The sequence below is a fragment of the Lissotriton vulgaris genome, chromosome 10 (assembly GCF_964263255.1).
Source record: "Lissotriton vulgaris chromosome 10, aLisVul1.2, whole genome shotgun sequence".
NCBI classification, from domain to species: Eukaryota; Metazoa; Chordata; class Amphibia; order Caudata; family Salamandridae; genus Lissotriton; species Lissotriton vulgaris.
The window spans coordinates 888,985,908-888,998,378 of NC_141698.1; positions in this window are offsets into that span (position 1 = coordinate 888,985,908).

A 12,471-nucleotide genomic window follows, 5' to 3' on the forward strand; every position below is an offset into this window, starting at 1 on the left:
CTTTTACTGTCGGTACTTTTTAAAACTGTTTGCTTTCAATTTAGGGGAAGAATTTGCTCTGTTTAGTTAATAAATATTATTTTCTAATGAAATATTGTCCCTTAATTGAACGCTAACAGTTAAAAAAAGTACTGACAGTAAAAGCATGTTCCCCACAATTTGCCCCATATTGCTTTAAAAATTCCAAACAATAGAGTCAAACTCTAATTCAGATACATTAGAAATACTTAAATAACTTGCTTCCAACCCTTTGCCCCTAGCAATTTTATAACTCAATTCTAAAATGAATGATATTCTTGAATAGATTATAATATTAAACATTAATTGAAAGCAAATAACTATGAAATTTCACAGCATTGTAAACATTTTAATGTGAGTCTTTGTAAATGTTTGCGATGTAAATGGAATTTCCATAGAGGTACATTGCAATGCGATGTAAATGTCGTAGTTGATGTGTCGTAACATACCTGTATTTAAATGCTTTCGTTGAAACATCTGACAACCTGCGAGGTGGGGGATACCCCAATGTATACCTGACCGCAAGACCCGGTGCATGCTGGGATGAGGCTACTATGTCTCAGCACGCGCGTTGAGGGCTGTGCGTGCCCCCTGCATCACTCGGGTTGGCGGACCTGGACACCTGGTCCTCTTGTGGTACGAACACCATCTGCCTGCACCTTTGGAGCACAAGTTGAAGAGGTTATCTTCATATAGGTCCCCCAATACAGTTTTAACGATGAGTAAAAAGGACCACAGACATGCCAAGCTGGTCTTTGAAAATAATTCCAGACGAGGTCTACAACTTCTCTCTGTCGAGACCCGGTGATGAGCCCACTCTGCACCACTACCTGGCCTGCGCAGTCTACTAACTGAAATATAGCAACTCTGATAATTGATCCAAGATAGCTAGGGGCAAAAAGAGCTGGATCATATGAAAGAACAGACTGATAAGCATGATGGGCCGTATCAGATGCGGAAAATAACATAACGTGTATTTGTACATTTGTTATCCAACTTAATAGTACTCATTTTATCGACCTCCGAAGGATGAAATTCCGAGTGGACCCACCGGGATTTGAACCTGTGACCATGAGGTCGAACACATGCCCTTACATTGGACACGTTAATGCTCCCTCTCCTACCTGATCAAGCAAAAAAACTGTTGGTCCAGGCACTAATTCTCTCCAGGATTGATTATGGCAACTCCCTTTATTTAGGAGCCCCAAACACATTGATCACGAAGCTGCAGATCGTACAACACTCTGCAGCAAGACTGCTTATGGGAACCCACAATCGCTGCTCAGCAAAGCCAGTGCTACGCGCCCTGTGTTGTCTACCGGTGCAAGAGAGTTAATTTTAAAGCCCTCTGCATTGCCCATAAGTCTCTGGGAGGAAATTGACCTCCTATTATCAAATCCATGATCTGCCCTTATAAGGCTAACAGAAGACTCCGCTCAGATGAGCTTCATCTCGCAGTGGTTCCCGGGATTAAGACAGCCAGAAGTGGCGGTCGGCTTTTTTTTCATACAATGCTGCGAAACTCTGGAACACCCTCTTGCTGCATCTTCGTAGGGAATCCAACCATTTCACATTCCGGAAACAGCTAAATATTTGGCCTTTTCCGTAGGGGGTCTCGTTCTTCTCCAGTGGCCGCTTCAGCGCTGGGATGCTCCTGGGTAGCCATGCGCTACATAAAAAAAAGTTTTCATTTCATTCACTAAGCTACTAGACCCAGCCTATAGAATGAAATTGACAACCGAAATTAACTAATTGGTGTGCATGGTAAAGGTAATGAAATCAAAGACTAAAGACCTCGAAGAGCGCACATATCTTGGGCCTCCTGCAACTTACTGTTATAGATTGTATGTAAACGTATGTACAAAGCATGCTCCATCTCATGTTCAGGAGGCAGTCACTCTTATGTTTTCAGTGAAGCACGTCCACCATTCCTTTGGCCCGCACCGCCCTCCGTAGTCTCCATCCCGCCCTAACATTGCTAAGCCTTATAGATCGTGATGCAATCCTCCGGCTTGGAGGAAACAGGGGGATCGCTGGTACTGTGGCAATCGTATATCCATCTGCCCAGATTCCACCCTGTCGCTACACCCAGAGAACTCCTCCTGGTCAAGGGCACTGACGAAGGCTGGAATATCATATGCACCAGTCTACCCAGCGGAGCTGCGCATTACAATCCGTGTTAAAGCGCATACCTTCGTGGACACGAAGCAAGCCACCAAACTGTGTTGTAGGCATGCCCAGAAATCACCACAGGAGATGGGGAGGAAGCCTAGGACTCACCTCAGTAACCATGACTGATGCAGACCACTGATGGGAGCGACAGCCTGCTAATCAGTCTTGACCCAGTGCCTCATGGGAACAGTCCAGACCGAACTGCCAAGCCATGTCTTCCCTGGACCGTAATCAAGCATCTTAGGACCAGTTTCGGGCTTTCAGCCCGCATCAGCCAGGATAGCTTGACTCCAGTGGCGTAGTGAGCAGATCAGTTGACTGGGGGTGAGTGTTTGATTTGCTCCAATGCTCCTTCCATCATCCCCTTTGGTATCGCTTTATTCGCCCTAAGTTGGCAGGGTATGCCCAGACGTGGGTCCCTTGCTCACTTTGCCACTGGATTCAAGCTAGCCTGGCTGATGACGGCTGATTAGCCAGAAACCAGTCCCAGGATGCTTGTTTCCGGTCCAGGGAAGACATGGCTTGGCATTTCAGGCTGGACTGTTCCCATGAGGCACAGGGTCAGACTGATTTGCATATGGCCATGTCTGAACTGGGGTGGTGGAGTGAGCTAAAGAATGATGATGGATTAAACCCAGATCAGTTGACTGGGGGTGAGTGTTTGATTTGCTCCAACGCTCCGTCCATCATCCCCTTTGGTATAATCTTTAAAACAGCAATGCAAGGACGATTTGTCTTTCATGACGGCTTGTTTGGAAAAATATGCCAAAGCCATTATGTTCTCCATTGTTGAGCAATTTGGCCTGAATCCTGACTGATAAATTGATAAGATTTCTTTTTTTTACCCATGACTCTCACTCCTTTAGTAAAATACAGGCCAATGCCTTAGCTTCTACGTCAAGCAGGACTACCAGCCTGTAATTAGCTGGGTTTGCTCGTTCACCTGTTTTGTATATGGGGTGTACGATTGAACCTCTTCAGGACTGCGGTGTGGTTGTTGTCAGACAAGCCTGTACAAATAATGGGGTCAGAAACAGAGTGAAAAATGCCTGGGCTGTTTTGAATACTGGAGCTGGGATACCGTTGGGACCTGGGGCACCATTGTTCCTCATTTTTTTGATGAGTTTCGGGACTTTGCCCTCAGTGATTTGAGTGCCTTCGGTGTTGAGGGCAGCTGCTCTCTCGCCGCTACTATCTGGATTGGTGGCTTCACCTTCCGTAGTTGGAATGCCTTCGATGTTAGGGCTAACATCTTCTGGCCTACTCCCATCAATGGGCCCCTCGGCAGGATCTTTTATTTAATGTGTCTTTCCCAGTCTTTTTCGGCTAGACCATTCTCCTTTGACCAACCCTGATTTTGTAGCCAATTTATATACCTCCACATTCTGGAGTTTTTCTCTTCTTTCAGCATGAAAAAAGTTTCAACTATTCCCCATCCAGGTGTTCCTTTTTGTTCTCTCATAATTTCTTTTTATATGCTGATATTACAGCAGCTATGGAGAGCCCCTCTAGCGCTTTGCCTCCTTTTTTGTTTGCTCTCAATGCCCTTTGGAGGGCACGTTTGCTCTCAACCAGGCCTTTATGTTGACCGGGCCCATGATGTGTCATTTCCACATTCCTTCTCTGGGTCTTGCTTTGAACTTTCCCCAGGTTCTGCTGCAACTCTGCATTTCAAGGCTTCCCATTTGCTTATTGCTGAAATTAGAGTGACTTGCTTTAAGCAATTTTTTCGCGTTTCTAACCACACCTTCAGGTTATTTCCGAGATTAGTTGGCCATTTGATTCTTCTGAGAACATTTTGCCGCTCTTCACCCGTTGGACCCCCTATCACTTGGAGTGTGACCGCTTGGCTTACTGTTATTCCACAGTGACACGCAATGGCCTGTGATCACTTTCACCTCTGTCATCCACTTCAAAGTCCCACAGTCTATCTCCTAACTATTCGCTGACTAATATATAGTCGATTGTGGATGTGTCTTTAAACGTGGGTTTGTAGCGCCATGACGGAAAGACGAGTAGACTGCCTGGCTACCTGGCCTCTTAGGATATGAACCCCCTAGATTCTTGCATTGTAATTGCTCGGTTGGTACTCTCCATTGAGCGATCGCTTGACCTTATTGTCCTACACTTTCATGTTGGTTTGATTATGTGCTCATTGTTGTCCTTTGCTCTCATCTTGTCTGCGGGCGTGGGAGGGGGGGGAGAGGGTGGGGGGGGTCTTAGCTCTGTGACAAGTTGGAGATGGAGTGGGAGGGGGGAGGAATTTCTGTGTGACTCACAGAAATGCATGTTTAACATTATACCACATGGACCAGGCATTTCAAGACTGCAGCTGGATAGTCCTATACCCTCCCTTTGCTGCTCATAGGTCAACTGCTTGTGCCCCATGTTCGTTTACACCCTTTAATTCATTTCCTGGAATATCAATGTTATGAAAGAGCCCCGTAAAGCACAATCTGTATTTACGTACCTGAATAAACATAAAATAGACTGTGGGCTCCTCCTGGAAGGAATTCCACCTCGCCAAGGATATTCCATCTGGAGTGAGGAGACTCACTGCCTTAATGCTTTTGCTGGATAGGTACAGAGTGGCGATGCACTGGGACAGGGTCCTTCTCAAGTAAACCATTGTTCCACAACGTTACAAATCGCCATTAACAGCTTGATTTTCTTGGTGAACTGGTACAGACTCTGAGACATCTGGGAGCCTATCAGAGTGTAACTGAGTCCTGGAGGAAAGAGGGGAGCCTTTGAAGCTGGATGCGGGGTCGGAAGCATGCTTATGAAATCAGTGACCACCTGATTCATTCATTCATTCATTGACAACCTATTGTGAAGCTGACTTGGAACTGTTGCATTGGTAACTTAAACATAGGTCCAGGGTAGTTATTGATGTGCCATCTTATCACTGATGATGGGCATGGGTGGGAGGTAATGTGGAGGCCGTACTTTGGGATTTATCAATGTTATCAATGTTCTTCACTTGCTAATTACATTCTACCTAGGTAATCTGACGTCCAGTGTTGTACGGTGGTGTTCAATGTGGATTTGTCAATCTTGTCATTTGTTGTAATACATGTATATATAAAAAATGTCTGTTGGTCGGACACTGGTGAGAGCTAACCTGCATTTGGTGGAGATGAACTTTTACCACAATACGATAATAACAATTTCTATATGGTCTTACAAGATGACAATGGGCTAGATGTGAACCCCTAACACAGATATTGTGTTCCCCTTGTACTTCTACAGAAGAGTCAGCGTTCTAAGCCATTGTGTACAGAAGGGCAGCCGAATCCCGGATTTGCAAGATTAACATACTCACAGAGATCCTACAACCCGGACAACTTTCCTTGGAACCTCTGTTACCATTTAAAGAGGCAATTACTGATACCCTTATGGGCACTTGGTCACAACCTTGTTCATGCCCACAAGTTACGAGACAAGTGACCCTGCCTGCCTTACACAGCACCCTATTCCGTCGAGGCTGGTGGTACATGCCTCCACCAACACTGTCCATTACAATTCCTTACCCTTGACCCTGCCAGACAGTCAAGTAGGATGGAGGAGTCTTCCTCAGCCAGCCAATCCCTCTGGTCAGTCAGTGCTGTCTTCTTACTAGAATGCTACTCCCATTCATTTTGGGACTCTGTGCCTGAAATGTTGCCAGGAGCTCCTGAGGAGTTTAGGGCCAATTAGGCTCACACCGTTCAGGATGGAGAAAATGCAGCAAAGTACTTCATCTGCTTCTGGGCTGCACACCACTGACTGCTTAGGCAGGGTGGTCAGTACCAGTGTGGTGCTTTGGTGGATTGATTCCAAGGGCTTCTCGGGTTATGTTCAGGCATCATTAATGGACATGACATTTGACAGCACCCATCTCTACAAAAGGAGTTAGACTCAGCCAAAAGCACTCCAAGGAAAGTAGGGCCACAGTGTGCTTCCTTTGCCTTTTTGCACACATGCAATAGTATCCCAAATAAATTTCTCCCTTCCAAGGCTTCGGAAGTGGCAAGGCTCAAAGACAACACCTAGGCCCACCTCCACAGTAACAGACCCCTAGTCCATTCAAGGTCATCGCTGGGGATCCAGCGGAGAACGTCTGGGCCCTTAGGGGCAGTGCACTGCTCAGTTACAAGTATATGTGAAAAGAGCGCTATCACCAAGCATCTGGGATAGTGGTTAAAACATGACACTAGACTTTTGGAAAACATGGAACGCAGTGTCACTTGGAATGCTCTGCAAAAAAGGTTTTTTCCAAGTTAAACAAAGATTGGAGTGATATTGTTTGTATTTGCAGTGATTCAGCTACGTATATAAAAAAGTTGTGTGATGACCTGTCAAAATTGATACCTGAGCTGAAGTGCTTCCCTGTATGAGATCCTTGCCACTTGTTAGATGGTATGCTGAAAGCATCTTTACAATCTTCAGAGTTAATTAGGAATGCTATTGACTTTTTAGTCCATTCTGGTGCACTGTTTTCTTATGCACAGGAACTAAAATGCAAATATTTATCATTTTGTGCAGCATCAAATAAAGAGTCATCTCAACTGTGTCCGTTTACTGATGGTGCTCAGTCCAAGGGGCTATGAATGTATATTATCCATGTGGCAACCGTTTACAGAATTTTTGCTGAGTGATGATGCCAAAGGCAAGAAATGTGAGGATTTGTGGTCACATTGATTGGGATCTGAAAAAAGTACACTCTACTGCATTCTTAGACTTTTACAGGAAAACCTAACTGCTGCGGTGGACATAATAAAAAACTAGAATCTGAAAACACCCTTGTCTGCCAAGTGTTCAGCATAATCGGTGTAGATGTGAAACATCTCCTTGAGAGTAGACTGGGCGACACCTTTAGTGACTTTGACACAGCAACATGTTCCGCAGTTAGAGTGCTTGCCACTTGGTAAGCAAAGTAATGACAAAGAGCAATTCAGGAACTTTTATTTAACAATGTATGAGAAATGGCTTGCAATGATGCATAGAAATGTCCCTTCATCACCAATGGCATTTGAAGTAAATGAAACCTCACTGTGGTACTCTGTTCTAGCTCCCTTCTGTAAAGGGTAATTTCCTCAGTAGTTTCAAAAGTGCTACTTCATTTTTGATCGCTTCAATAACTCTGAGGACATAAGTGCTCAGATCAGCGCACATGCCTGAGAACATGCCCTGAGAATGGCAATCTTCAAGTGAACCAGTATTGACATGGAAAACTATGTTAGTGGCCAGAGTTAACAAATTGTGTACTGGCTGTTTTGGCATTTCCCATCTCAAGTGCCAATGTTGAGAGGGCCTTTTCACAGAAGTTTACATGGGAAGGAAAGAGCAAGCACACATGACCAAAGACTCACTGAAGAAGTATTGTATGGTGTACTACAATAAGTTTAATTTGCAAAAATCTGTTTGGACCTCATATACACTATACTTACACTGTCTATGTACCAGGCCCTATCGGTGCAGAAAACAAGCAATAATAAAAGCGAAACGTTCTATAAACACCGGAAAAACACTGTTTTTAATGGCGCGAAAATGTACAACCACTGATAACCACTGTTTTTTAAGGTATTGAAATCACTTGAAAACACTGAAAAAACCCCACCAGAACTTACCAAAAATAGAAACTGAAAACAGGAAAGCCTAGGTATGCCCTACCATTCTTCTCCAATCGGCCGCATCTTCCACCTGCATCAGAGCAGATACCAGAGGACTGTTTGTCCATTTTGCTGCAGGATGTCCATGCTCTTTTGAACAGAGGCGCCAGAGAGAGGGTCCTGGCATCGGAAATAGGGACTGGATGTTACTCCAGTTATGGATGGAGGTCTTTGTCCTATCTTAGATAATTGTCCTCTCAATTTCTTCCTGAAAAACAACAAATTCAAGATGCTTACATTGGCCCAAGTTATGCCTGCCATGGATCCCGAAGACTATACTAATTTCACATTTCTCTCCTGCATTTCCACATACTTTACAAGGTGGGCCAGAATCGAGGGGGGCATGGTTTCACCGGCTGCAAGATGGCTGCACCTTGAGTGAACTCTGCCAGCCAAGCGAATAATCCATCATTATTTTGGGTGCCTCGCAGCTGCGATACATGTCCTGCTATTCCAGGGGGCACGAACCATATAAAATCGGCTGACGACTGGCCTGTGAGGTGATAGTAAAATGACTCTGTGAAGGTGAGGGCTTGCATGCTTCCTGGATGGCAAGATGTGAGGGTGGCGGGCAGAGCGGCAGCGGCACTGCTGTCGGGCCAGGGGTGGCCTACTGACCTCGCACGGTGTTGCCATCCTGCGGGCTGCGGAGGGTGTTGGTGGGCCTGCGGCCATTGATCCAGTTGCTGGTATCCCAGTGAAGCGAACGCTGGTCTACAGCCTGGTGGGTGGAGCCGGGCCGGCGGCGGAGCGTCTGCTGAAGCCTGCAGGAGAAAACTGCTACCGGAGAGACTGTGGCGGTACGTCAGACCGCGCAGACGGCTCAAGAAGAAACACACCGGGTCTGAGGCAGGCACACAGCAGGTGAGGAGCTGTGGCCCGAGGTGCAATGAGCGGAGGTGCTGTGGGGGGAGGAGAGGGGGGCGAGGGAAAATATGTACCCCAAAGCAGTGGCCCGTTGTAGGTGGCCTGTGCCTCCCCTCCTGCCCTGACAGGCCCCTGTTGCTGCGGTTTCTCCCCCCCTCACCTGGTTGAGGCACAAAGGACTGGGCTGACTCGCCATGCGAGAACATGGGCTCTGGACCGAGGTGGAGGCTGGTGATGGGCAGGTGCTCGCTGATGTCCCACGACACAAAAGCAATCTCAACGAGAGCGGCCTCTACATCCGAGGGTTACAATACCAGTCTAGAGGAGATCACCTAAGGGTGCGTGACCTACTGGGCTGGACAGATCTGAAACGCACACATAGCACTACCTCACCTTCCTGAGTATCCTTGTTGGGTGAGGGGGCAGGAGACTTCCGGACCTGGATGTGGCCCTGGAGGAGACCCCCCCCAAAAAAAAGAGTAACAGACTAGACCCCTGAGCTATTGCTGCCCACCCACCTTGACATCAGGCGGTGATCGGGGAGAAAGCAGAGCACCCTGCCTGATTGGCGTACAAATTTCTGGCGATCCGCTGGCGAGTGGTTTGCCCTCTTCTAAGGAGTACACTGCTACCTACCATAGGGACAGCTGACACCAAGCAATCCAAGCTCTCATTTGAGGGTAGACGACACATGCGGCAAGAGGAACCTCCTACAGAAGCTGAAGAGTTGGCCACACAGACTGACAGCGAAGCAACTCGTGACGACGAAATTTGCTTCTACTGGAGGTCAAAACCAGCCTGAAAACCCTGGATTCCAAACTGGATCACTTCACTGCTCGTCTCGATCATGTAAAGCAGTGGGTGGATGAACATGATACTAAAATTACGCAGCTAGAATCCAGAGTGTCTGATACCGATGACATGCTTACGTAAGATAAGCAGTGACTGTTAAAAATGGATAAAGTGCTGGAGCTTATCAAAGCGAAAATGAGGTCCTTGACTCACGCTCCAGAAGGAACAACCTCCACATCCCAGGAATACCTAGGCCCACGACAATCTCTTGGATGGAAGACTATATGGAGACATTGCTCCAAGAGCTCTTTGGGACTGAACTCTCCATGTTCTTTATTGTGGTGCAAGCACATCGATCGCTGGAGCCGAGGCCACAGTGGGCGCCCCAGCACGTCCAATAGTTGCCATTCTACTGAACTATCAGGACCATGATGCAATCTTGAGAAAAGTGTGTGAAATGGGCGAGGTCAGACACCATGGAAATACCATCTCCTTTTTCCTAGACTTTACTTTTGTTATACAAGCTGCGAGGTGAAAATTCCTGCAGGCTAAACGCATCCTACAGCAACACGAAGTGCCTTACACCCGCCTCTACCCGGCTGAGCTACACATCAGCCGGGGTGGCAGGATGCAGTTCTTTTCGGATCACAAGGCTGCTCTAATCTATGCAAAAAAAACTTCATAAAGCGTGCAGGTCTCCGTCCAAATCCCCAGGGCAGTTTGAGGAAGGCCTTACTAGTGACAATGACTAATGAAACTTGAGACCCCCCTATACTCCCTATTGGACGCTTTCCGGGCCGGCCGGCTTGCAACTACACCTAAAACTAACCCCCAGCAGAGCACCTTAGGAGGGCGGGACACTTACTACTATGTGACTTGGTCTTCATCAGTCCCCGCAAGCCGCTACCTCTTGGCCACCCTGTTCTCAGAGACTGGGATGTCTGCTGGAAGAGGCCGTGTCCCCCTGAGATAATTCCCTAAGTTCTTGAGATGTTCCTTATTGATTGGGTTAAAGTCAGGGGTGGTGGAGGGGGCGCAGATTGTCACAACGTGATTGAGGGGTTGTTGTGGGTGGAAGGGTGGCTGTTGGAGGTTTGCAACTAGTTCTTAGTGAGGCTAAGTTGGGTGGATGGGAGAGGGAGGGGGGTGCTTCTCTGATCATTTGGGGGCATTCTGATTCTTATGGCATACTGTCAAATTTGCTGCCTTTGTCTGATTAGGACACTCGTCACACGTCGTACAAGCGCATCACTACATCCAGCGATACACTGCGCATCTCACTGCATCGCAACACATTATTGCTAACTTTTTGGCGGCATGGCTAGCGTCACATACCTGACATGGAATGTCAGGGGCCTCAATGACCATTAGAAATCCCGCTTAGTGCACGCGTACCTTGCTTGGCAAGGAAGAGGTGTATGTTTCCTGCAGGAGACGCACCTGAAAGAGAGCCCTGCATCTCACCTCCAAGCTCAATAGTGCAGCAAATCCTACTCGTCAATATACTGTAATTACTGCAGAGGCGTCACAATCCTGCTCAAGAGGGGACTGCCATGGCACAACACACTCTCTTATAGATAAAGGAGGACGCTACGTAATCCTGGTGGGCACTCTGTACAAACAACCCATGACCTTGGTAGCAGTATACAGGCCAAACTCCGATGACCTCAACTTCTTTCTAAGCATCTGGAGACAGGGGGCAGACTATGGCCCGAGGACGGCAGTTTGGGGTGGAGATTTCAATGTGGTGCTGCATGGGAAGCTGGACTGCTCGGGAGCCAGGCAACACCACCCACAGGCTCCAGACATCTTAAACACACTCATCACTGACAATTCATTGATCCATATCTGGCAGCTTACTCAAAGATATGCGTGACAGCACCTGCTATTCCTCTTATCACTGTTCATAGTCCCGCATTCATTCCTGGCTGGTGACCAAGTATGTATTTACTTGGACCATGGCAGTGGAACATCGCCCAAGTACGTTCTCTGGTCATGCACCAGAGTGACTGGTCGGGACGATCCCGCAGACCCTTCTACAGGCATTCATTTTTTTTTTTTTTTTGAAAACCTTTATTTCAACAAAGCAATACAAATACAGACCTACAACCACAGGAGCCGACCAGTCGCAGTGGATATCGAAATCAAAAAAAGTACACAGCTCATCAGCCGACAACCCGGGGGTTCGGCGGCGATATAATATGCCCATACGATGTACTTGTGATGATAGGAGGATTAATGAAAGGTTTCACATTTTATATTTTAAAAACAAACATAACAACATAGTTCCAAGGTAACATTTATAATGTATGTGGCTGTTCCAGATAGCAGGGGGAGCAACCCAAGTGAAGTCAGATGTAAAAGAGGATATGGAAACACGAGGAGGGAATGGAGGGGTCAGGAGCGGACAACCAAGTAAAGCACATTAGGATATAGACGCATGGAATGTCCGGTCACGGGGACAGATGAATATCATTGGTTTCTACAAAAGAGGGGGTACAAATCTCTCCACGATATGAGTTCCATTGACCCCATATCCTCCCCCATTTCTTAGGTCTTCCACGGGTGATGTACACAGTTTTTTCTCTGAACATGCACCAATCCATGTTTTCCTCCCAGGTTGAAACCAGGGGTGCCCTTTGAGACCCCCACAGCTGGGCTATGTCTCTCTTCGCAATCATGTTGCTGAGGGTGGCCCACTGAGTCTGCGCTACACTATAATCATTCGGCTCCCACACGTTCAACAGGCACCATCTGGCCTCAGGCAACAACGAAACTCCCGTAACCTCTTCCATAACCTCATGCACTCGTCTCCAGTACACCACCACGTTCGGACATTCCCACAAAATATGAAGAAAAGTAGCAAGCATACCACAGCCGCGCCTACACAACCCATCCATAGAATATCCCATGCGCATCAGGCGTGGACCCGTGACATATACGCGGTGTAAAATCTTCAATTGTACCA